General features: G+C 40.9%; 1 protein-coding gene, 1 long non-coding RNA gene, 6 other non-coding genes and 3 pseudogenes across 16 annotated transcripts in view; all 11 read right to left on the bottom strand.

Moving 5' to 3' along the window:
• Window positions 1-18,412, bottom strand: part of LOC112473686 — a 30,740-nt gene extending 12,328 nt beyond the window's left edge. For all 9 annotated transcript variants that reach the window (XR_003044140.1, XR_003044144.1, XR_003044145.1 and 6 more), the window contains exons 1-5: window positions 18,333-18,412; window positions 17,356-17,442; window positions 13,898-14,038; window positions 9,021-12,049; window positions 8,828-8,889 (exon numbers count right to left, since the gene is read on the bottom strand). The gene's annotated coding sequence lies outside the window, so the exon portion shown is untranslated. The remainder of the gene's footprint in view (window positions 1-8,827; window positions 8,890-9,020; window positions 12,050-13,897; window positions 14,039-17,355; window positions 17,443-18,332) is intronic.
• Window positions 17,880-17,953, bottom strand: LOC112473956. The gene has a single exon (XR_003044232.1). It is a non-coding gene; the product is annotated as a small nucleolar RNA SNORD113/SNORD114 family (small nucleolar RNA).
• Window positions 18,413-18,526: 114 nt separating the features above from the next.
• Window positions 18,527-26,126, bottom strand: LOC112473640. Its single transcript, XR_003044077.1, has 3 exons — window positions 26,042-26,126; window positions 23,134-23,202; window positions 18,527-18,927 (listed from the first exon to the last, which is right to left on the bottom strand). It is a non-coding gene; the product is annotated as an uncharacterized LOC112473640 (long non-coding RNA).
• Window positions 20,676-20,752, bottom strand: LOC112473953. The gene has a single exon (XR_003044228.1). It is a non-coding gene; the product is annotated as a small nucleolar RNA SNORD113/SNORD114 family (small nucleolar RNA).
• Window positions 21,128-21,243, bottom strand: LOC112473800 (annotated as a pseudogene).
• LOC112473946 lies at window positions 21,934-22,004 on the bottom strand (annotated as a pseudogene).
• On the bottom strand, window positions 22,728-22,801 carry LOC112473942. The gene has a single exon (XR_003044221.1). It is a non-coding gene; the product is annotated as a small nucleolar RNA SNORD113/SNORD114 family (small nucleolar RNA).
• On the bottom strand, window positions 23,670-23,743 carry LOC112473934. The gene has a single exon (XR_003044216.1). It is a non-coding gene; the product is annotated as a small nucleolar RNA SNORD113/SNORD114 family (small nucleolar RNA).
• On the bottom strand, window positions 24,492-24,562 carry LOC112473933 (annotated as a pseudogene).
• On the bottom strand, window positions 25,536-25,610 carry LOC112473952. Its single transcript, XR_003044227.1, has one exon. It is a non-coding gene; the product is annotated as a small nucleolar RNA SNORD113/SNORD114 family (small nucleolar RNA).
• An 85-nt stretch (window positions 26,127-26,211) lies between the features above and the next one.
• LOC112473955 lies at window positions 26,212-26,286 on the bottom strand. Its single transcript, XR_003044230.1, has one exon. It is a non-coding gene; the product is annotated as a small nucleolar RNA SNORD113/SNORD114 family (small nucleolar RNA).
• Between the last annotated feature and the right edge of the window lie 321 nt (window positions 26,287-26,607).

Here is a 26,607-nt window from a genome sequence, read left to right as displayed (position 1 = left end):
ACAGGGCGAGGCTGATGGTGGGAGTTGGGGAGCTCATGCTGACGGCTGGCATTTTCTCTGTTCCATGACTGAAGAGGAAGTCCCTCATGCCTCCCCTTGGGTTGGGAACTCTCTGGGCAGGAAGGGGTCACACTGGCCTCAGCTCTGTATCCCCAGTGCCCAGAACGAGGCATTCTATAGAACAATGAGGAATGAAAGAATGGACAGCTAGCTCCAAATAGAGGTGGACCCTGAAAGTCCTACATAAGTGACATAAGTGACATGTGTCCTCGGTAGCTTTCTGGATCTCTAGAGAGGCGGGCGAGCCCACCGTTCCCACCCGGCCACCCAACGCTCAGACACCCAGACAGGTTGAATGGGTGGCTGGTGGCCGGTGGCCTTTCACCTCCTCAGGCCCTGTCATTGCCCACTTCCTCACCTGTCCTTCTTCTCAGACATTCTTTCAAGAGCACACAGTTCACCTGCTCATGCACTGGAATCCCTCACAAAGTGACTCCTTCGTGCACTCACTTACGACTTGTCCTTGCATAGACAGACTCACCCACGTATCCTCCCAGACATTCAGCCACGAAAGCACATTTGCCCTGTGCAGAGACCGAGGCTGCCCTGACTCCGCGTCCTGCCTCCCAGAGCTCACAGTTTAGATGGAGGAAGATGAACACTCAACCCACATGTCGATAGGAGATCAAGGAAGTATGCAACGTCTTAAGATTTCAGGTTTATAATCTCTAGTCCAGAAATGATAAGAAGCTTCAGCTACCACAGATGACATCAGACCAGAGAAAGTGAAGAGAAGCAATTCTCACCTACCAAGATGGGGGGTGGGGACAGGGCACGGAGGGAAGCAGAGGAGAGACAGTGAAAAGACCTACTCACACCTTATCATCTGGGAAGAGTGCGAACAGGAGGAATGAGAAAAAACAGATATGTACCCAACCATTACACATAGGGCAAAGTCAAGAGAATACTATTTCATTTTCTTACCATAAAGAAATATAGATATAAGCATGGTTTAAAAAAAACAAAAACAAAAACGTAAGCACTAACAGACTTAGAAGCTGGTTGTGTACTTTCTGAATCACCAGAGTAAAATTTTTAAAAAGAAAAGTTTATATAAGATAATAGGGGGGAAAAAAAGAATAAAAAAATAAGCATTAAGTGCAATTTTTTAAGTCCGAATCAGACAATCAAGGAAAAAAAAAAGTAAATGGGTTCTATACCTTTAAAAGGGGAATTTTTCAATTCAATTCAAAAACCTGAAATCTAAACTATATGTTGTCTATTTGAGACACACTTTAAATAAATTAACTCCAAAAGTTCAAATATTAGGGATGGACACAGATGAATAAGAAGGCCTTAGTTTTCATGCATGTGACTTTCAGGCAACCACACGATCATGCACTGACATCTCAAAACCTACAGAATTTATACAGCAGCAGACTGCCAGCAATCAGCTCCCTATCAACGGCACCCCAGTTTTGCATATACAGCAATTTGTTCAATTTTTTGTGCGATTGCTTAAATATCTCATTACAGAGGCTTTCACAGGGTGTTCTGAGGGGCATTCGGGGCCTCCTCTGTCCCTGGCAGAATGATGCCCACAGCTCGAGGTCACCACCGAGCTCCAAATAGGGCAGTTTGATTTGATCTCTTTTATTTATTGGGCTTCTGGGTAATATTTGGTCTAAATAAAGGGCTTGGCTACATCTGAATAACAATATTTAATTACATTTTGCGTGTATTGTTTTATAAAAATAAGTGGAAAATGGAAAAATAAAATTGCTGATACCTGAGGTACGAGCGTCGATCTCATATACTTAGGAAATTTATTAAAACGAAGATGGAAATCATTAGGCAGCCCCAATGTGGCCAATCTTTAGCCTCAGTAATTGAATTTAAGGCAGTCAACTATGTGTTTGGAAAGAAAGAAATTCAAGAACATCCATGGAATGCTAGAAATTGTCTGGAAATGTGCAGAATATTGAGCTCTCGAGGAGCAGAATTCTTTGGAAAATGCAAGTCTCAGGTTCAACTTTCAAACTACACTCTGCTGTGAAAACGGGCTTCCAGAAACAACTACATGAGAAAGTAGGGTTTCCTAACTCATAAAGCAGAGGTGCTTCTGCAATTTCAAGTACCCAAGAACAAAACCATTAAACAGGTTGATGAAAACCACCTCTCAGAGAAAGGTACAACCACAACAACCATGTAATATTCACAAACATTGACTTTAAGAATAAAATAGCATCCAAAAATGGGGGAGAGAGATCAAAACACAGTTTCCGAATCCTCTCAGTCCTAAAGATGTCAAACAGGCAAAAAGTAAGTGACAAATGTATCTCAAATCTAGAGGCAAGCCACAGCATACTTAACAGAAAATGAGAAGTAAAGATGCTAATGTCATCAACATTAGGTTACACTTCCAAAAAGCTCTAACTAATATAATAAAACAAAAGACAGATAAATGTTAGAAACTATTAAAATGAGATTAAAATTATGATTACTCATAGAATACTTAATTCTTTACTAAGAAAATCCAAAAGAATCAACTAAAAGCTAGTAAAACTAAATGTCTTCACATCAAAATCTGTTCCCTATAAGCAGGATGTATACCTTATTTCAAAAGCCCACGAAACATTTACAAAATTGATTATATAAGACACAAAGAAGACATCGATAAATTCCCCAAAGCAGAATTTGCATGTCCACATTCTCTAGCCACAATGAAATATAACCACAATTGAATAAAAAAGTATAAGCAACAACACATAACCCAAGTGATTTAGAAATTAATTTAAAATAAGCTCTACTTTTGCACATTTAATTCAGAAAATCATTTCTTCTAAGAATAAGAAGAAATGAAAAGGATATTACAAATATTTTAAAATATTGAGAAGACTACATATTAAAGCTTAGGACATGCAGTCAAAATTGCAACCAGAGGCAAATTCATACCATGAAATGCTTTCAATATTAAAGAACAATAACATAAGGGATATATGGACAGATCCATAAAACAAGCTTAAGGAAAGCAGAAGGAAAGAATCAATAAAGAAAAAGGCAGATACTGTTGAATTTGAACAGACACGCACAAAAACAGTTGAATTGATAAATTATTCCAAGAACAGATTCTTTGAAAAACCTCTAAAATAGAAACTTTTAGCTCATCTAATAAAAAGAGATAAAATACCCATACACAAAATTAAGAACAAAAACGATATAATCATAGAAATTGATTTTAAAATTTCATTATGAAATTACTATTTACAACTGCATGCTAACAATTTTTAAATCTCAGAAAATGGATTCTTTTCTAGGATTAATAAAAGGTTATAAAAAAATCATTAAGCACTTACTGTGCCAGACATGGTGTAAGGTACTTTATCTCTTTAATCCTCACAGTGGCCTTCTTAGCCATACACTCTCATTTTTAACAATTTAACAAATAAAGAAACTAAGAACTAGGGAGAAGACATAGTTTTCCTGAGGTCACATGGGAAATGACAGAACAAGAATTTAAACCCAAGTCGTCTGAGTCCAGTGCCTATACATTTAAACACTGAGGTATATATTAGAAAAAGAAGCAAAAATTCTAACAGCGTAGAAAATCAAAAGAATCCAATAAATACAGAAGAAATAGAAAAAGTTGTCAAAGAATTATCCCAGGAAAGTTACGTGGGTGAGTTCTTTCAAGCTTTCATGGAATAGATCATTTAAATGATACATATATGGTACAGAATATAGAAAAAGATGGTATGTTCCTAATTCATTTTACAAAGCCAACAACTTTGATACCAAAAGCAACAAAAAGAAATAGGCAAAGTCCTAAATAAAATACTAGCGAAGCAAATCATGTAGTATATTAAAAGAACAATACACCATAACCAGGTAGAATTTGATCCAAAAATGTTTCAGTTTTGAAACGTTGTTATAATTCATTGGATCAACAACTCGACAGAAAAACAACACAAATATCTCTACAGATATCAAAAAAGCATTTCATAAAATTCAAAATTCACGCCTATTTTAAAGTCATTTATGAACTAGAAATACTTCATTAGCATTGTAAAAAATATATAGCCAAAAGTTATTTATTATCATACTTAACAGTGAACCAGAAACCAGACAAAGACTTCTATTATCAAAAATTCAATGTTTTGGAAGATCTAGCCAATGCTATAAGACAAGAAAGAAAATAGAAGAGATATATTGACAAATAGAGGCAAGATTTGCATTATACAGATATGAATTACTCTCGACCTAGAAATTCCAAAACATTCAACTAAAAACTTGTGGAACAAATAAAGAGAATTCAATGAGGCAGCCAATAACAATAAACGTGTCATCTCTTCCCTACATGTCAGTAACAGCCAGCTAGAAAATATAAGGGAACAAATTCACAATAGAAGCAATACTTAATTCCTTGAAATAAAGTTAATGACAAATGGTGATTCTGTCAAATTTGACAAATTGTGAGTGTAGATATTAAACTGCAAAATAGCATGCAAAGCTCAAGAATAAAAAAAATCAATCCTCTTTAATTTACAATTTTATAAAATTCCATAGAAAATCTATAACAAATTTTAACTTCACAATATCACTAAAATTCATCTGGAAGTACCAACAAGTGAATCTAAACAAGAAAATCTTGAAAAATAAGAATGAAGGAAGACTATTGCTACCAAATAATAACACACATTACAACAATACAATATATTAAAACAGAGCAATACTGGTGCAAGAATAGACAGATTAATAGAATAATAGAAAGCCACAACAAGAAACAAAAACTATAAAAATATCTAGCAGGTGGTAAATGCAGGAATGAGACATATAGTTATTTCTCACAATAATTAAATTAATGGATCGAAGATTCAAATATAAAAGATGAAATCACTAAAGAACGAGAAAAAATAAAAGTGACTATATGAGCTCAGGGTGAGAAAGGTCTTTCTAAACAAGAAGAAACTATGAAAAAATTAGAGATAGATTTTTAGAACATAATTTTTTTAATAAAAATTTAAAACTCCATGAACAAAGTGGAATGGCAAGTGAAAATAGGGAAAAATAATTGGTAATACATGATAGAAAAACAATTTCTATTCTAATTTTAAAAAGTCTTACAAAATAAAAATAAAAGATGGACACACCAATAGAGAAAAATGGGTAAATGACTTCCAGTTCAATAAGGTGAATTGAATAGAGATGTTTGCCTAATCCCGCCCCTTGTTGAAACTGCTAAAGGAGAGTGAAGAGATTTTCCTTTTGAGCATCAATACACAGAAACAACAACACGAAGATAAGAATTGTAAATTACTCAGAACTGGGAATTGTAAACCGGCAGTGAGGAAAGCTGAAATAAAGCCCAATATATTCCGGGAACGCATGGAAGTCTCAGGAATTGAGACTTTGGTACCCAATTGTGGCAAGAAAATCTAGGCCTCAATAAGGTAAATTGGCTGAAAGTCTGTTTAAGAAGGCAGCTCCCCAAATCCTCACCCACTGTGCAGAACCTTCCCTGAATCTGACAGAAGACTGAAAATGTACAATATGGAGAAAATGAAGCAGAAAGGATTTAAACAGAGACAGCAAGCACACGGGGGGCAAGAGTTCTAAAAAGAAGAAGGCAAAGTTTTACAAAAGCTGGATGTTGAGGACGCCTCCCCCTGCCAATCTTCCTCCACAAACCTCCCAGAGCACTAGCACTAGAAATGCTCTAGGCTAAAAACTAAAAAAAATCTTCCTTGAAGCATCTGAGAAGTCCAAAGGAAAAAAATTTTAAAAATGCTAAAACTTGGGCTTCTCCAGGAGAAAGATCAGCGAGTTCACGCTACAGTAAAGCCCACAACTCATCACAAGGCCCAAGCACGTGCCGAGAGCTTCCAAATAGCTCATTAGTGTTTCTCTATGTGTGTTTTATATAATCTATATCTTTGTCATCTACATCATTGATATCTATATCCTTTATATATTTATCATCTACATCTATTTATCTACACCACCAGAGAGTTGTGAAAAGCATCTAACACTTGAAAGAAAAAAAAAAGCCTGGAAACTCTATAGGGAGAAGAAAATTTCAGAAAACCTATTAATATTATCAGGGATATCAAAGAAGCAATTGCACCCATGAAACAAAATGTTATAAAACATTTAGGGTATAATAAAAAATACTGAGATTACAGAAATGAAAATAGGTTAAAAAATGAAGACAGAGAACTCTCTCAAGAAGAGAACAAAGAGTTGACAATTGGAGGAAAAATATGAAAATATTAAAGAACCAATTAAAGAGATCCAACATTCAAGCAATATAAGGTCTAGAAAAAGAAAACAGATGGGAGGTCATTATCCAAAAAATTGTCCGAGAAAAATTTTCACAAATGAGGAACACAAGTTTTCAGATCTAAGGGCCCATCGAAATGGATAAACGTAGGTCCGCATCAAGTTACAAACACATGACATTTAAAAACACTGGAAGACAACGAGAAAATCCCACAAGTTCCAGAAAAAGAGGAAAAAGATCACACACAAGGGATGATGAATCACAAAGTCTTCCGACTTCTCATCAACAGCACTAGAAGTTAGAAGACAATTACTTATGCTTTCAAAATCTAAGGGGAAAAAAGATTGCCAACCAGAATTCGATACCCAGCCAAACTATCAATGTCAATGTGAACTACACATTTTCCTTTTCAGATATGAAAGGTCTCCAAAAATTTACTTCTCATGTACCCTTTTCTCAGGAAACTGCTAAAAGATGCACTTGAGCAAAACAGGAGAGTAAACCGAGAGAGAGAGAGAGAGAGAGAGAGAGAGAGAGAGAGAGAGAGAGAGAGAGAGCGCACTCCAACCAAGGAGAGAGGATCAAATGAACCCCTAAGAGGAGGACCCCAAATTAAGAGCAGCAAGTCCAAAATCAACCAATGCAAAATAGAACAAGAAAGAAGGCTTCCATGAAAAGACTTCTTCAAATGATAAGACATTAAAAAGAAAACAAATACTAATGAGTTTGAATGTATTGAGAAGCATAGGACAAATTTGTGATAAGCTCATTAAAAAAACAATGAAAGAAAGAAGGAAAAGAAACAAACAAGAAAAAAAGCAGTTATTTACTCCAGAGAAAACAAAGTTATGAAGAGGTAAATAATTATACAGCTGTCAAGAGCGTTTACACTATTATAATAATGTAAACACTGAATATTGATCAAACCAAAACCGTGAACTAAATATCTTGAGAAAAAGAGGCACAGAGATGTGCTTGTGTGTGCTGAAGCCACGGGCATTTGTGAAAGAGTTAAATACTCAACATCAATGGTTAAAAAGTCAAGACGAAGAAAAATAAGCATGTCGCTTAGAAATATGGATGTCAATGTCAAGAGAATCAGTTAAAAAAGGTAAAAGCCGTTGCTTCGGCAGAGCGGGGTATTAGAAGGAATTGGGTGAGCCGGAGGACTCATGCTTCTAAAATAATCTCGTAGAACTATTTAACTCTTAAAATGATGCACACATGTGACTTCAGCTAAAATAAACTAAATCAAATGAACTAAATGAAAAATGAAAAAATGGAAGAACCAGAAGTGGTAATTCAGATACGAAGAACCAATAAAGATGGGTAGCGTAATAAAAGAACCGAAAATGAATAGAATGAAAACACCACGCTTTGACAAACTGGCAAATGTTCGAAACCTTGATAACTCCCAGAGAAACAGGCACCTCTTACACTAATTCTGAGAATGTAGGTTGGTACAGAGCTTAAGGAGGCAACCACGCCTTTCGACATGGCCATCCCGCTTTCCAAATGAACTGCAGGGAACAAATCAGAGACAAATGTGAACATGAAGGAACGAAGACACTCACCCTGACTAACACGATCCAACTTTTTAAACTCATCTAAGTATCTGATAAGAGTGGACAAACTCAACCAATTATGATAGAGTCACTTGCTAGGATACCCTGTAACCATTTAAAAAAATCGCGAACTGGGAAATTACTTAATGGCATGGGAAAACATTCAGGATATAGCGTTAGGTGAAAAAATTAGGATGACGATGATGAGCCCAGTTAAAAATAGACACATGTACACATGTACACACACCACACACACACACACACACACACACACATTTATGCAATTTATAGGAGCAAACGGAAGACAAGAGGCTGGTCACTGCCATGCTGGCCGCGGTCATCTTTGAGTGGTGGGACTAGATTGTTCTTTTGAGCATTTTACGAGCTTTTCCAATAGAGATGTATTTGTTTTGTTATTTCTTTTTTAAGGAGAAAAAAATTATTTTTTAGAATTTTTATGTTCAACAAATTTTAGTTATTGGCTTAGAGTACTTTATTGGGAAAACTCACATGGCCCCCCACGAACTGCATTCTCCTTTACAGTAATGAGCTCACAAAAATGCAGCGATCAGCATCACTTTTGAGAGACTCACTTTTCTCTCAAAGCAGGAGTGTGAAGGTACCCTGCGCCCAACTCGCGCTGCCAATAACAGCTCTAGGGTCTGGTCAGCTGGGACGCAAACGTGGCCCCACCACTTGGGTGGGACCAGAGACAAGGGACAGCTGACGGGTCGAGCCCTGCCGGCCTCCTCTATGCTTGCCCTCTCCCTGGGGGTGCCTCGGGCAACTTGTGAGCAGCTTCTCTGGCTTGCCCTGCCCTCCACTCAGAGAAGCGGCTGCCAGAACAGGGCCAGCCTCTGCCTGCCGTGCTCCAGGTGGGTGAGGCCCATCTCCGGTCACCTACTGTCTTTACATGATCTAGTCCACTCTGGCCCTTGCTCACAGATACATGTAGAATGTCACCAGGAAATGCGGGACTCACCCAGGAAGTGACAGCTTCACCATCAGAGGCATCCTCTCTTCAGCAGCCTTGCGCTCAAGCGTCTAGTCCACTCTGGCCCTTGCTCACAGATACATGTGCTTTGTAGAATGTCACCAGGAAATGTGGGACTCACCCAGGAAGTGACAGCTCCACCATCAGAGGCGTCCTCTTCAGCAGCCTTGCGCTCAAGCACCCACACCTCCGGGGCTCGGTGGCAATGACCTTTCGAGACAAGAGGGTCAAGTCACAAAACCAAACCCAGCTGTTTGAGCACATGCCTCACCTACAGGGCTCGGGGAACGTGTCGACACTCCTGGACAGGGCGGTCTGAGAATGGGAGGCCCGTCACGGGGACAGGAGCTGGAGCAGAGCCTGGTCCTGCCCGCAGGGTACTCATCATCCCGGGTAGCACGGCCGCTTTGGGACTAAGCACGGGAGTTCTGTACGGGGCAGGTCTTGTGCTCCAGTTGGGGCTGGGGTGGCAGGGACACCTTCCCAGTGTGACAGAGCTGCTAGGAGGTGTGAATGGGGGTTGCGGGGCACTCAGGCTGGAGCAGGGTGGAGGAGAGGGAGGAGAGGCCGACGACCTCGGTTTCTGGTCTCACTGGGAGTCTGCGGAGATAAGGAACACAGGGGCCCCATGGGGCCGGCCTGGCAGACTCGGGCTCTCGGATTTCAGCTCGTGGCATCCTTGCTGTTGTTAGTGTCACTGTTATTGTCTGCGACCTCAGGTAAACACAGAGGTGGACTGATCGCAGTCCTTATTCTGTGACACCAGCCTTCACTGGTCCATGAAGTCTCTTTTTATAACGTTTTTAATCAACTTTTTAAGGCTTTAATGCCCATCTATAAACCTATCACAGAACCAAGCCACAGCTTTGGGGACCTCCCTGTGCTGGGGACCTCCTGAAACACAGCCCCATGGTCGTGCAGCCCCCCACCAGCCCTGACACTGGAGGCTGAGACCCACGCTGGCCACACCGCAGACTGGACTGGGGGGCTGTGCTCCAGCCACGCACTCCCTGCTCCGATCAGCGTGGTCCGGGCCACCCCGCTCTGGCCCAGGAGCTAAGCTCGGCCAGGTTCTCTCTGCCGTGCAAGAAATGGGCTGGTCTCAACCACAGACAGACGAGCACCCATTTAAGGCTCTCCCCACGGTCACGGAAGTGGGAGTCTGGGGACAAGTGGGCAGGGGCAAGCCTAGGCAGTGCGACGGTAGCTGTGCGCCCACCGCCCTGACGGCCGGGCCAGAGCGAGCTCTGAGCTCCGCAGCCCACGTGTTCTGCGCATTTTGAAACATGCTGTTTGGGGCAACTGTCAGAAGCAGGAAGGGAGTTTTCCAGAAGCTTCCCTGCAGGGCTTTTATGAAAGGTTGCCGAATGGCAGACTTGGCCAGGAGAGTGTAAGTTCTTGCCTTCCGATGAGCAAACCGTAAACATGAGCTTCGGTGCCCTCAGCACCCAAAGCCCTCCCCGCACTCAGGCTCTGCGCGGAGCAGCCCTTACTCTCCACCCTCCACCCGTGCGCCCAGGAGGGACAAGTGGAGACGGGGCCACTGCGGGGCATGGGGCACGCCCTGGACGTGGGGCCGAGCGGGCCTTGCTGCGCCCATCAGAGCTTCCTTGTCCGTGAGGGGGCCGGTGATGTGGCCCCCGCGACTCTGGCCCTTTAGTGAGGTGGCAAATGCAGCAGCACCCACCAACAGGCTCGCAACATGGGGGAGGGGTGGCTCCCTGGGGGGCCACGTGGAGGCGGGCCGAGGGTCCAAGAAGGGTCTCTCCCCGCCTCATTTCTCCAACATCTGCCCAGCACTTTCCAGCTCGTAAAACGACTTCGCTTCACGCCCAGTTGCACCCCAGATAACGGCCACTATGTAGTATGGCCTCATCTTCCAGCCAACCCAGCTCCCCTCGCTCGTTGCTCTGCCTGCTCTTCCTCCGGGCAGGTGGCCTCAGTCCCCGAGAAGGGGTGGCCAGGAGAAAGAGCCTGGGAGAGGCAGCTCAGGGACCATCCTCAGTGACCTCACCTGCGGCTCAGGTGTGGCTGCTTCAAGCCACGTGCCAGCTGTATAAACAGCTGAACCAAAGACATGGGCCCACGGCTCACCGGGGGACTAAGTGACTGGATAGGCGGCTTGCAGAGCGGTGGGATTTGGGGGCGGGGGGCGGGAAGAGGGACCATGCAAAGGGTACATATATGAGAGATGGGCATGGAGGAGAGGGGATGGGGGTCTAGAGTTGAAAGGCAGCAGCAGAGGGACCCCAGGGGCAGAGAGAGATGACAAATGGCCCTTAAAGAAGTCCAAACTCCAGTCTGGGGTTCCCCAAAAAGCCCCGCGGGAGGGCCTGTCAGAAAATGAGGCCGGGAGCCCAGCAGCGCCTGGGGGCAGCGGAGGCGGGGGGACCACTGAGCAAAGGGAGGCCGAGGCAAGGACACGTGCGCCAGGCCTTCGTCCCCTCTGGGCGGCCGCCAGCAGCTCCAGCTGGTGGACTCCCCGGTTCCCGCTGACACCAGGATCACCTGCTGGGTGGGGTCCCGCCCCGCCAGGCTAGTGGGCCAGGTTTTACTTGATCGTATTGAGAAAGCACGTGTTGGTAGGAGAAGCCTCAGCTCTGAAGGGGAAGAAAATATGACAAACTGGCCCCCAAATTACGAGTGAGGATCAGGGGCCTGGATGGGACAGAGGAGAAGGGGTCGGGACTAGGGTTCCACAACAGAAACCCTTCTCTCTCCCCGGCAGGCCCAGCGGCCATGGCAGAGATTCGTGTCCTCATCCTTCTTCCATTTTTACAGGTGGGGAAACTGAGGCTAACTAAGCTGGGCAGTCATTGGCTCCAGCTCAAGGCTCCGATGGAGGGAAGGAGGAAAGTCACCCTCCGTGAAGGTCCCCAGAGGACACTGAGGTCCCCCGTGAGCCTGGGGAGGCTGAGAGGGAAGACGTGGGGACGACAAGGCAAGCAGCGTGACAGGGACGGCAGGTGCTGTGCGCTGGGGCAGTGGCGCGCGTCCAGAGCACGAAGCTCGGGGTGCAGACTCCCGGCCCGCCAGCATGGCCTGCGGGGCGGACCCCGGCTCCCCGAGCCGGACCTGCGCCCGCACCGGGGCCGCGCACGGAGAGCCCTGCGGAATGAACGAATGAAATCTACTTCCCTGTGACAAACGAGGGGCGGGGCACTGGGAGGGCTCCGGGGACTTGTCCAGAGGCACAAACTGCTGTCTCTCCTGGCAGAAAAGAGAAAGAGGAAGAAGTCAAAAGAGGATGAGAGACGGCAGAGGCTCCCCGCCCGGAGCCGGTGTCCACTCACTGAGGACAGCGGGGACAGTGGGACAGCCTGCCGCGAGGCTCGAAGGTTTGTTTTCAATGTTCCCTTCCCCTCGCCGAGAGGAGGCCCCAGCGACCCCCACAAACCAGACTCGGCTCTGGCCAGGGGCCACGGGGTTTCAAATTTTGAAGCGGGCCCTGTGCACAATGTTCGCTTTCGAGCCGGAGGCCGACCGCCCACATCCCGCCCGAACTTCCTGGGGGAGCGAGATTTATTTAAGGAAGGAATAGAACCCCCACGTTGGCGCCGTGGGCTGAAAAATGCTCCACTCCAGGCAATTTCAGGGATTAAGGTTACATATCTCTTAATGAGTCACGGGCAGAGGCAAAGTGGGGTCGGCTGGAGAAGGGGGACAGGCCTCGTAGTGAGGGGGTGCGAGTCCTCTGGGCCAACGACCCCCGTTCTCTGCCAGGGATACGATTTGTCCCCCAGCATGCCCTGACAATCATCCTTTTGTGCATTTATTCATTCTTTCATTCGACCAGCCACGCTGCACAGGTTCTGGAATGGGAGGTGCGGGGTGGGCCTGAGGCCCCCAAGACCAAGCACCCATAATCGCGGAGCTCAGGTCTGCTTGGGAAGGTAGACACCTAAACAGGTCCTGAAACAAGCAACAGGAGAGGTCTCTGAACGGAGGTCAAGTTCGTGCCACATAACATTTCTGCGTGTGGTGAATTCCTCCCTCCAGCTAGAGAGCAGCCTGAGGACAAGAGGACGAGCTTGTCACATGCGGACTCGGGGAGGGGCTGCCAGGTGGCACCCAAGGCCACGAGTGCGAAAATCTACCCACCTCTCTTTCCTCCGAAGATGTCCGAAGACCCCACTGACCTGACCTCAGGAAGCCCAAGTGGCCAACCAGCTCTGATCATGGCTACAGCCTTTTAGCGTCCCCCGAACCACAGAACAGGGCAGAGGGAACTCATAATGAGGGCCGCGACCAGCCTGGTGGCAAGACGATGTGGCCCCCGGCACCCTGGCTTCACAGTGCTGACCACGACGGTGACGGAGTAATTCTGCCATCTTTGCTTAAAACCCACCTCCCAGCCGAGGCCTGAGCTTCTCTAGGGCGGAGATGGGACTCGGCTTGTTTCCTGCATCATCTCTGAGCCCGGCTCTGGCACCGCAGAATGGGCCCAGCATGTTTTTCATAAGTTAAAGAACGAACGATGGATTCCCCAGAGATTTCCTGATCCCCTGACCTACCGATGGGCCAGAGTGACACAAAAAAGAACTCTTGTCCTCAAGAAGTTCACAGTCGTTTGGGAGAAATGGGCAGCTCTTCATTGGTAACGGAACATGGGCTCTGTCAGGGTATGGGCGAGGAACGGATGAGTAAAAAATGACAGGTGGGGACAAAGGGCTGTGGGAAGCCAAAAATGAGGGCGAGGGATTGTGACACTGTGAACGGCAGGTGACATCTGGGCCGGCTTAGCACAGAGCTGAGCAGCCAATGGAAAGTACCAGACTAATACTCATTGGAAGTTGTTGGATACTGTGAGTTCAATATACGGCTTTACCCACGAATTCAGGGCAATGCGAGACTCAACTCTTCTGTCCTGTGTGCACTCACTCGTCAGCCAAATCTTAGGTTCTGGCCCACAGCCATCGGTGTGGGCCCGTCCCCGCCACCTGCTGCTGCGGCCTCGCCTCTCGCAGGAGGGGCTGGTGCTGGTCCAGATGGGAGAGCGCCAACCAGCGGACTCAAAGTCTGGGTCACAGAAGCCCATGGTTAAGGAGGGACGTCTACCTGATTCGGTCTGAAGCAGCAAGGCCAAGGCCAAGGGTTTGTGTCGAAATCAAATCCTCACGAAGGAGAGGGCCACATTCCAAGTCGGCGACGGAGGACGGATGCGAGCCAGGAACGGCAGGTGAAATCCGGGGTCAGGAGCTGCCCAAGACGAGAGAGGAAGAGGAGTGGTCAGTGTCAGGCACAGAATGGGCGCTGAACATATAACTGGGGTGGGGGGGGAGGGGAGGGAAGGAGCGTTGGGGGCAAAGGCCCCACACAGAGCAAAGGTGTTCCCGATTCACTCTTCTCGTTTTCCATCCCTAGGAGAAGGTCATGTTATGCTGCCTTAACGGAGTGGTCTGGGCTGGCCCATCCACCCAAAGTGGCATTCTTCCAGAACTTAGTAGAACTTCTGGGACAGGGGTATTTGAGTATCACAACCATCTGCGAGCTTTTAAATAAATGAGATTGAAACCATCCATTACAACTAGTCTGGGTTATTTCCGAGGCAGCTATTCCCTCCGAGGGACTAGTATGTCGGACAGGTACTATATCATGGAAGGACCTTCACAGTGAGCTCTCAATAGACGAGTTCAACTCCCACCGCAATCCAGCAGGTGGGCGTCGTAACCCTCACCTAACAGACAGAGCCGAGGCTGGGTCCAGGGAGCTGCACATCTAACCTGAAGTCCCACAACTAGAACCAGGAGGAACCCGGTTTGAGCGGAAAGGCGAGGAGCGGGCTGGCCCACTCACAGGGGACACGAAAACAGGACTGGGTTACTTTCGATCTCCTGTCTTGGCCAAGGCTGGGGCAGCTTTCGGGAAGACCCAAGGCTCCCACTGCACCGTGCCAAGCCACCGTTGCCCAAGGACGGGCTGATGTCCAGCGCAGTCAGGACTGCCAGCAGCCCATCTCGCTGCCTGGCACCGGACACAGGAAGCTGGACTCCAGGGAGAATCTGGCCTTGTGTAGGAGGATGTCACAGACCATCCAACACACAACCCGCTTCCCCACAGAACGGCTCCTAGGCCATCCTGAGAAGGGCCCCCGTGGTTCCACGAAAGCACATGTATCCTTAGCTACTCGTTCACTCGCTCAGCAGTAATTCACTGGGTGCCTCCCGGGCTCAGGGCTGGACAGGCACTGGGGATCCAGAGATGAACCTGACCCAGGGCATGTCAGTTCAGCGATGCCTTGTAAACTAACACCCATGACAGAGTAGGACCGGCGATCTGGGTGAGGTATGTACAGTGTGCTGAAGCTGGGGTGTGGCTGGCTCTTTGGAGGGGTCAGAGAAGAAGTCGCCGTGTGAGTTCGTTCACTGGTTGCCTCACATGTGGATCAATGACCGCTTCACTCCTTCGGTGACTGACCCCCTCACTTATTGACTCATCCGCTTATTCATTCATTCATTCACTCATAGAGTAGTTAATTTATTCTCAAATTACATACTAATTCCTTGACTCATTTACTCACGCTCTAATTCGTTCACTCTAATACGTTCATTCCTCCATCCATTTACCTATTCTTTCCCTTATTAATTTGTTTCATTCTTTGACTTATTTATCCATTAGTTAAATTAGTCAACTTTTTCCTTTTTCATTGATTTATCCATATATTCACTCACTCACTTTTTTACTTATTAATCATTGATTCATTCATTCATTTATTACTGATTAACCTAAACTGTCCATTCATTTGTAAACTCATTAAGAGATTTGCTTATTTATTCACTCAGCCATTTGTGTACTCATCTTTCACTTATTGACTCACCGATCTATTTTCATTCATTCTGTTTTGACATTTTTATTTACAGATTAACGCATCCACTCGATAATTCATCATGCACCTATGGACTTATTGATTTACTTAACTCATTGTCTCTCTGTTCGCTCACTTGTGTGCTCCTTCACATTTTCATTCATTTCCTTCATTCCTTTGTTTACCCAAAGACTCATTCTTTCATTCATTCTTTATCTCATTCATCACTTACTCAACTACTCCCTCAACAAGTGTTGATTATGTGCGACATGTGCTCTATGTGCTCTATGTGCTAGGCGCAGTGAGCAGGCGAATATGGTTTCTGGCTTCATGGAGCTCACAGCCTAGTGAGCTCGTCATCAGCTCAGGTGCCATGTCTTCCGTGAAACATCTAACATTTAAGACTGAGCTGAGGGCCCGCCTTCTGTGCTCCAGAAAGTCCATCTACTTGCTCTATTATGTTGAATTGTGACATTTATAAATACATTTCCACCTAGTCCCAAAGCACTCTTTGAACTAAATGGGATTCAGAGATGAATCCACGACCAACACAGAGCCCTGCACGGATTCGGGTCAGAGCTGAAATGAATACCTTCATATCAGTTATCTTGGCACTCCTTCAAATACCAAAGTGCCAGAACATTTTAAAATACGGGGTATAAGGACCTCCTGCCACCATCTCCAAATAAATCAGGTCAATGTTATTTTCGCATGAGATAGGGAGAAAAATAATCCATTTAAGTAGCATGTAAAAATATCCAAATTATTTTAGTACCTCATGAAGAGTAGTGCTACATACTATATACCATTAAAACAAAGATATAAAAGGATAAATGTTTTAGATCATAAATGTCAGTAGTGAGTGCGGAACTGTAATAATCATAATCCTTGTTTCAAAACACATTTTCATCGCTGGTCCATGACTTTGCCTCTTATAATTTAGTTTTTCATAGATTGATTTACTAAACAAAAATAACAATAATAATGGTAACAACAACATCAGAAAAAAAAACCAGTGCCTATTTTAACATCTATCTCTGTCCTCAGTATACATGGGGATAACAGATTAAATCTTTTAGGTTAAATGGATCTCAGAGAAGCAAAATTGAATTGATCATAATTCTTATTTTGTAAAATTTTATCATTGGAAAACTCTTGGTCATTCTAATTTTCTTTATAATGGATTTTCCCTTGTTTATTATTTTGGTCAGGTACTAGTTTTCAAAAATGAAGTCAACAGCAAAGAATCTACATCTGAACAAGAGGGGAAAATCCTACTATTATTTCAATCTCTCGACGTCCTCCTCAAAAGGAATGGTAAAATACCTAAGCCAAGCTAAACAAATTCTTGTTTCATGAATAATCACATCATTGACCATGAGTGGACAATGAAATTTGACTAGTATATTTACTTTTTATTTGTTTAATAACAAAAACCCAACCCAAGAACAAAATCTTTGGCCTTAAAATGTGTCTATAATCTTCTTAATTTAAGAGGTAGTAGTCTCAACCTATTTTTTTTAACAGACCTCGGTTTTGTGAAATGAATTAACTATGACCTTTGGCAAGACAAATTCTTATTGGTCCATGCACGGTCTTCTTTGATTTGATTTTATGATTGCATGAGGCCATTTGTTCTTTTTAGATAATGTAGTCATCATCCATAAACAAAATGACCAAATCAAGAATAAAAACTTAATTTATCACTTACCCTGATCTATACTGTCCTTGGCCACACAGGTAAGAGTTAAGATCTCCATCATCAAATAATGACTAAAACAGCTGAGGGGCAGCCATTCTGCGGATACGAAACAGATATAAAAAAATCAGAAGAAAATACACTCATCGTTGGTTCGCATTTTACACTGATTCACTTAGTTAACTGTTTTAATGTTTTTTCTTCAAGATCTAACATCTAGGAACCCACTGCAAACTAAATGCAGAACACTGACTATTAAATACCTCTATCTAACTGCTTCTTACACAAGTGGTAACAACTTCATCTTTTTCTTAATGAGCCAAGGAATTTCAGAAATGAATGAATAAGTCCCTGTTTTGTATCTTCACAATCGATCCATGTTTTGGGTCAATTTACTTTACTAATGAATATATTTATTGATCCATTCATTTATTTACTAATAATATTAAATCAATACCTATGAACTCTCTCACCTAGGTTCTCAAACTTTCTGAGATCATTACCAAAATAAGTCATACACTAGTCCTCTTTTTGCAATGGACCTCAGTGGTTCAAAAAGTGATTGATCATAATTCTTATTCAGATGCATTCCAGTCACATCACTGGTCCAGGGATGGCCCTTCTGCATTTAATATGAACAATTTTTAGATGTTTCAATGAACAACCATGAACCACCATCCTACTCAACAACTAAGATCGAGACTCCCCAATGAGCAACATCCTAGATCTTTATCAGAGGAGGGATATTTAAATAATCAGTGAGACAAAGATGAAACGGGACATTTAAGTTTTGAAATGAATAGGAGAAGTTAATTTTTTTCTTGTTCATCGTTTGTGTTCAATTGAATTAATCGTAAATTTTGGTTCCTAATACATCCTCATCAAAAGGCTGTACATGGCATTTAAAATTTTAATTACACTTATTCTTTTTTAATGATATAATGGAAACCCATGAACTAACCACTCGAACCAAGAACTTTATTACTTACATGGCCTAATCGGCTCCTCCCCCAGAGGAATAAAGCAAAGATCTTCACGACTGGAGAATACTAGCTCTGCTGTATCCATCCTGTGGAATGTAAAGAGGATGCTGACAAATGAAAAGGCCTAGATTTAGGTTTTCATTTAGTAAATATAGGGTAACCGTGACAGAAAATAATCATAAACAATCGTTTATGTCCCCTTCTTATCTTTAGTTTATGAATGGACCTCCATTTTATTACTGCTCCTAGTTATCCATTTAAATAATATAATGAACATCCTTCGATGAACTACTCTACATAAGAAAAACTATGGGTGTTACAGGCAATTGACCCTATGTCCCTTATGCCCAGAACTAAGAGGTTAGAACTTTTTAAAAGGGCATCTGTTGTGCTAAATCAGATTCATTGAGAACTTTGGTTTATAACATAATCTCATCATTGGTCCTAATTCGGCCTCCTCTGACTGTATTTCATACTTTTATATTCACACACTGAGTACCCTAAACAGGCTGCCCCCACAAAGAAAGGAACTTGAATTATTACTTACATTGACCCAACAGAGTCTTGATCATTACAGAAAATCAGCTCGAGTGCATCCGTTCTGAGTGGAAAACAGATAGGGGTAAAAGGAAAATGCATATGCATTCTTTTATAACTTTAAAAGTTTTAAATAAAATATGTGAGGGTATCTCTTGCTTTGGAAAGAGATAAGAAACTTTCTCCATTGACTCGTTTCCCCCTTGATTTACTTGCTGTTTACATATTGATTAATGGAATTATTTATTTCTATTTTTCTTAATAAAATAAACAAATTAGAATTCACCACTGACCCAGACCAAGAACACCAACTCTTCCTGTCCTCTGTATAAATAACCTTTATCAAAGAGATAACTTGTTTATTTATTAATAAACCTCAGCGTTCCAGGATTACATGAAAAATAATATAATTCGACTATTGTACTAACTGGACACAACCTAATTCTTGGTGCGCAACACATTCTCGTGCCTGGTCTTTTCAAATTTTGTCTGCAAATGCATGATCGAGCCAGGCACCAAGGACAAGACCGCGTGTGCTGCTGACATAGGCCTGTGGGCTTCTTACCCCAAGACTCACCAGCCAAAGCCACCATCCCCGGGGACCATTTTGGGGACTACAAGGCAAATGTTAAACAGAATGAAACATCTCAGATTTCAACGTTGCTCTAATACCCTAACACAGACAAGGTAGGCAGGTTTCAATTAATCTTAAACTTTGGACATCTGCTACAATTGGCAAAAAATAAAAAATAAAAACCTTCTTTTTTAATCAGGTTAATCGAATGATTAATTTTACATTAAAAAATGGATGCTTTTGAATTCAACACCTGAATGAAGAACAAGAGCTGCCTGTGAGACATATGGGTCTCGATGCTTCCATGGGCACATATAACTCCCGAAATCTTTGCGCCTCACTGGTGCAGAATCAGATTCATCTAAACACTTATTTCAAGGCAATTTCACACCAATGAACGATGCTTAATTCTACTTTATTCATTCATGCATCCATAATTAATTTGGACAACCAGTCATTCTTTTGAAAGAAATGGAACAATATTTAAACTCTCAGAAACGCAGACGAGAAACGCTACTGTGTGTGCATCTGTGTTCTCACCGCCCAAAGTTTCAAGAGCCAAGTTTTTGTCTTGAGAAGGTTATCTTCTGAGTGCAACTGGTTAAAATCATCACCATTATTTCAAGACACGTTCATTACTGGCCCATGCTTTGTCCCTTTGAGCTACTGTTATTATCGTATTTGCTTATTCGCTTAAGAATGAAGTCAACATCTTTACAAAAGTGCGTTCCAGTAACGGGAACGCACGAGCAGTAGTTACTCATTACCAAAGTGAAAACAGATGCTGTAACTTCATCATGCGATTTAACAAACTCTTATCGCTGGCCCTCTTTCATTTAAATAGTGCTTAATATTTTATTTAATTTTATAAGCTTTTTTTTTTCTACGTAGTAATAAAATAAACAGCCAGTCGACCAAAGACATCCCAGAATGTGAATACTGACGATTCATACACCTGTGTATATGTGCTGAATGCTGAGAGATTAAAAAAACATGAATTCCAGCTCCTCAAAAGTAGACTGACACTTGTTCATTACATATGCTAGAATTGGTCCAGGTGTGGCCACGTTTTCATTCAAGTATTCTTATTTGTTAAACCCTTCACACATCAATTCACTTGTAACAATACAACCATTATCCATGAACCACAAAAGCTCGAGACCAGGCTAACTGAATATCCCTAACGACCGCCTATAGAATCACATCCAAAGGAGCAGAGGACTAGACTTTTTTCTGCGTTGGGCTTCAGATATCCAGACACATGACATTCATCACCCTTAACTCAGAATCACAGTCATTATCTATCAATGGTCCAAACACGTGACTCTTTTTCTTCTTTTATTGTCTATTGATTTACTCACAAATTTACTGCTTACTAATGAAGAAATATACGTGAATAAGAAACCCCAAGATAAGAGTCTTGAAATCCCTAATGCCCATCTATAAAATCGTTTCCCACAAATGTTAGATCAGTTTCTAGAATTAGCCTCAGTGTTTTATATATGGATGCCTCAACATGGTTCCTATTGATCTCGTATTCATCATCAGACTATGTTTAGCCCTCTTTGTTTAGATTTCTTTATTCTTAATAATGCATTGACCAATTATTTTTTTTACTTTTTACATTTTTAATTAATTTCTTTTATTGACATTGGTTAACAAACTCATCGATCAATTTTTTTTTTTTTTTTGCCTACAGCACCTGGTCTTCCTAGGTGGTCTCCCATCCAAGTACTAACCAGGCCCGACCCTCCTTAGCTTCCAAGATCAGATATTGGGCTTGTTCAGGGTGGCATGGCCATAGACCATGGACCGTGGCTCCCCTGGGGCGTGAACAAGGCCTTATTAAAGCAGTAAAGCAGACGTGCTAACTGCTACACTATGAAACCACGTCCAATCACTGACCAATCATAAACCATCAAAACCAAGACAAGAACTTCGACTTTTGACTCTCACTGGTCCTCGTGCTCCTAAGACAACCACTGAGTCTGAGGCATGGCAGGATGTTAATCTGCGGGCGGGAGCGCCCATTCTGAGGAGCACAAGAAAGAGCAGAGGATACAATTTGAGAAGTTCTATCCATTGGTCCTTTGCATTCCACCATTCATTTACTCAGTCACTTAATATTTATTAATTTAGGTAATATATTTGCTTACTCTCTCTTAATATGACAACTGTCGAACTGATAACTGATACAAAACAATACACTGATTATTACTGATTGATGGCTTTGCGATCCTTATCCAAAGGGCTAATACCCTTGGGTCCACTTATTATCCATTCCACATTATATTAACAGTATTTATTTCCTTACCACATATTTTAATAATGGGACTATGCCTCACTCTCTTCTACTTTAATCATTTAAGTATTTTTATTAATTCTTCCATTTATTCTTTTATATGAATATAATCATAATCCATGAGCCATAAATGAGAAGCACAAGATCCTTAAATATCTCTAACATCCACCTATGGGATTTCTTCCAATAGAGGAACAGACCACATGTCCAGACACATAGGAGCCATCATCCGTGACTCATGCCACCAGTGGTCATCGCTGATCCAGATTTGGCCTTAATTTTTTAAATTTATGTCTATATGTTTTTTATTTGCTAATCAAGTCATTAATAAGAAAATATATACCTAAATCACAAAACTTGAGGGTAAGATCCTTAAATATCTCTAACGCCTGTTATAGAATTATTATTCATGGCAATACATCTCTTTCGTTACCTGACCTCTATGTCACATCTACAAATTACAATGACACGTCAAATTAAGCCCATATTTATGACTGGGCCATGGTTGACCTTCAATGATAACATTTCATACTTTTAAAATAATACGGTAACCACCTTTTTTAAAAAAAACAAAACATTGAAACTGACAAGAACTCTATTACTCACCTTGCCTCTATGCTCCTAATGCATAGATGTAACTATAGAGCCTGTGAACAATGAAACAATAAAAACGACTCTTACTGAACAGTGTCACCTTAAGATACATCAAAAAGGTAACATTCTTAATCCACTTATTTCTTAATGAATATCCGTGTTTTCAATTTTTATTAGTAACACTTTTTGCTTCGTTACATATGTTCGCCATTGAAAAAGGCTCTACCTTCTTCCAATGTATCTATTTATATATTTTAATATTTCTATCATTGATTCATTAATAATAGTAAATCCAAATCTATGAATCCAAAATAAGAGCATGATCTTAGTATGTTTCTGACTTCTGTCTACAGGAGCATTTCTAGCAGAGGGAAGACACTGATTATGTTTTGTGTTGAACCTCATAGTTCCACACATGTATTATTCATCGTCGTGACTTACATGTCACCAGTCATCATTACTGGTCCCTGTGAGGCCCTCTGTTCCCTCATTCATATCTAAATTTGTATCAATTAAATCATTAATTCACTGATAATAGTAAAACATACATGATTTACAAAAGCACAAGGACAAAATCCTTGAATATCCCTAACATCTATCAATAGAAATCTTTCCCAATACACTCTATTTTTTTCATTAAGCAATTCCAATGGTGCACATTATCAATTAATCGGAATTTCATATCATATTAATCAATTGGCAGTAGGTAACTTTTTAAATTATACTTAATACTTTTTAATAATACCAGAGATCCATAAGCAAATGACCAAAACCAAGACAAAAACTTGACTATTACACACCTTGGTGTCTTTCCAAAAACAGAGGCTTCGTTTATGGAAGAAGGCTTAAGTCAACTCAGTGCTTTGTTTCTGAAGATTATCAAGCAGAAAAGATGATGAAAAGATTGAGACATTGTCTCTATAATCTATAAGAGCCATACTTCATTTACATAATCATTTAGGTATTTAATAATTTATGGTAAAATTTATTTTTTCTCTTCATAAACTTCAAACTTGTAACTATCTGAGGGCAATAAACGACTACCTATCACTGTCTACATCATCCTCAGCCCATGACATAAGATACTTGGTCCATTTATCATTCATTCCAATGCATATTAATACTCATTTTATTGACTACATATTTTAATAATGAATGGTGTTTCACCCTCTTCATCTTTATTCATGTATATATATTTTTGCTAATTTATTCTGTCATTGATTCTTTTATTATTTTAAAAATAAAGCACTAAGGCCAAGAAAAATATCACTAATAATCCTGAAACCTATTTACAGTATTACTTAAAATCTGAGGAATAGACTTGATTCTTTTTGAGTTGGCCCTCAGAGTTCCACACTCATGTTATCAGCATCCATGACTCATATACAATCAGTTGACATCATTAGTCCATAATTGGCCATCTTTGTGTCCATTCTCATCTACATTTTTATTGATTAATTCATTAATAAAAAAATACACATAAATTATACACATGAAAATAAGATCCTTCAATCTCCCTAACATTCATAAATAGTATCATTCGCAAAGAGACTAAATCCTTTTCTTTATTTGAATATAGTTGATATACACTGTTATATTAGTGGTATTTGTTTCTTTAGGGGTTAATCAATGTGATGCTTTATATCAATCTGATATTAAACACTGGCATGGGTGGCCTTTTTGAATCACTCAAACCAAGACAAGAGCATTGACTATTACATAGGTCTCCAGGCTCCTACTTCACAGATGCAAACGTAGAGATCATGACCGTGAAGAGCCCTTAAATAAGCTCCAGTGTGTCCATTAAAGGAGTGAAGAGCGGAGAAGAGGATTAAAAAAATTTGAGACATTCTATCCATTGATTATACCACAAATTACACCACTCATTTACATGATCATTCGGGTATTTATTAAATTATATTAATATGTTTTTTTCTTAATAAGTTAAATGTCAAACTTGAAACTGACTCACGGCTATAACTATTACTTACAATATTCTATTGTCTTCTCTTTAAGGACAAAATACGCTGGACAAAATACACATGGTCTATTTATTTACTGTCCATTCTGAATTAAAATAATATTTGTCCTTATACATTTCTGAGATCAGTTTAAAGGGTCAGTTCAAACAGAGACACTGAACTAGATTTCTTCCATTTTGGACCTCAGAGTTCCCAACATGTATTCATCATATATGACACATATGACATCAGTGGTTACATTGATCCAATATTGTCCTTTTTCTTCATTCATTTCTAAGAGTTTATTGATTACATAATTATTTCACTAGTAATAGTTTTTAATGCTATACTTCACAAAAACTCAAGAAAAGCTTTTATGTCTCTATATAGAGAATTATTTTCACAATATATTTCTCATTAATTACTGTTTTTCTCATATACCTTAAGAAATATGTTAACTATATCCCATATTTATCACTGAAATAGAGTTGCATTTAAATATATTTTGCACTGTTTAACGAATTACCTTTAAAAACAACACGGAAACCGAAAAAATAACTTGAACTATTCCTGATATTAATCTCTGGGCTCCTATTATTTGTAGGCAACCATGGAAGATGTTTAACTCAGCTCGAGAGCATCCAAGGATTACAGAGCAGAGCGGATGATAAAAAACAAAAAACAAAAACGAAAAACTGAGACCTAATTGTCATTGATCCTTGCTTTCCGCATTTCTTTAACTGAGTATTTAGGTATTTATTACTTTTTCTTAATATGTGTTTTTTATCTTAACAAAAGGAAAACTCAATCTTGAGACTGACCCAAAGGAATAAAACTTGATTTTTCCTTATTAGTATCTATATGATCCTTAGCCACAAAAGTGACTTCTTGATCCATTAATTTCTTAATAGAAATGAATGTTTTCAATTTTATTAATATTATCTTTTGCCTCACTACATACATTCATAATTGGACAATGCTTCGCTCGAGTTTTCTTATTACATTTATTTATATTAGTTTAATATGTCTATCATTATTCCATTAATAAACACAAATCTATGTCTATAAAATCAATACGAGAATATAATTTTTATATATTTATGATGTCTCATTATAGAAACGATTTCGACAGAGGAATCTGTCACTTAATATTTATTAATTTATTAATCTGTCACTTAATATTTATAAATTTTGACAGAGAAACAAAATATCTCCACCACTAATGTGGACTGTGCTCTGGGTTGGATCTCAGGGTTTCAAGACACATATTTTCACTGACCGTGACTCCTACTCCATCAGTCGGCATCACTGGTACATGATTTGGTCTATTTTTCTTCATTCGTTACTACATTTGTATCATTTAAATCATGAATTCATTGATAAGAATAAAAATCATACATAGTTCATAAAAACCCAAGAACAAGATTCTTGACTATCCCTAACATCGGTTTACAGAATTATTTCCCACACGAGCTACAACTCTTTCATTAATAGATCTCAATCCTGCACATTATCGATTAATTAAAATGTTTCATGTCATACTTATCATTGAGACATGGCTAAGACTTTATTAACCAAACAATTTTAAATAATACCATTACATTTATGCATTCATTGACGTAATGTTTCATATCAATCTAATATTTAACAGTAGTATGTTTTGCCTTTTTGATTATATTTAATATTTTGAATAATACAGTAACAAGCTTAAACAAGCTCCTCAGGCTAAAATATTGATATTACTCACTTGGTCTCCATGCTTTTAATGCAAAGATGCAACCACAGAGCTCGTGACCTTGGAAGATGCTGAAATCATCTCTAGGGTGCTCTTTCTGAAGAGTACAGAGCAGAGCAATAAAATAGAGACGGCACTAAACTTGACACTGCATGCACGGAAAGACCGCAATTGTTCTTGTGTTGGACCTCAGAGGTCCAGACCCGTATTATTGATCATCGTGACTCATCTGCTGGCAGTTACATATCATTGATTCAAAAGACCGCTTTCTCTTAATCTCTCTACATCGATTACTGATTAATTTATTAACTAATTACAAACCCTACTACTCAAAAAACCCCAACAAGGCCTTGAGATTCTTAGCGTGTAACTAGAATCATTCTCACAACAAAATAGCTCCACCATTAATTATCTTCAGTTTTTCATATATGTATTAATCAAAACAATACTTCATATTCGTGCTCTAATTGTTACTAGGATACAGTTCACTTTCTTCGATTATATTTCATAATTTTTACTAATACAGTGAATATCTTTAAGCAAAACACCAGAACCATAAGAACTTTTCTTACTACTCA

The sequence above is a fragment of the Pteropus alecto genome, unplaced genomic scaffold (genome assembly GCF_000325575.1).
Source record: "Pteropus alecto unplaced genomic scaffold, ASM32557v1 scaffold8, whole genome shotgun sequence".
Lineage (NCBI taxonomy): Eukaryota > Metazoa > Chordata > Mammalia > Chiroptera > Pteropodidae > Pteropus > Pteropus alecto.
This window is presented reverse-complemented; position numbering and strand designations above follow the sequence as displayed.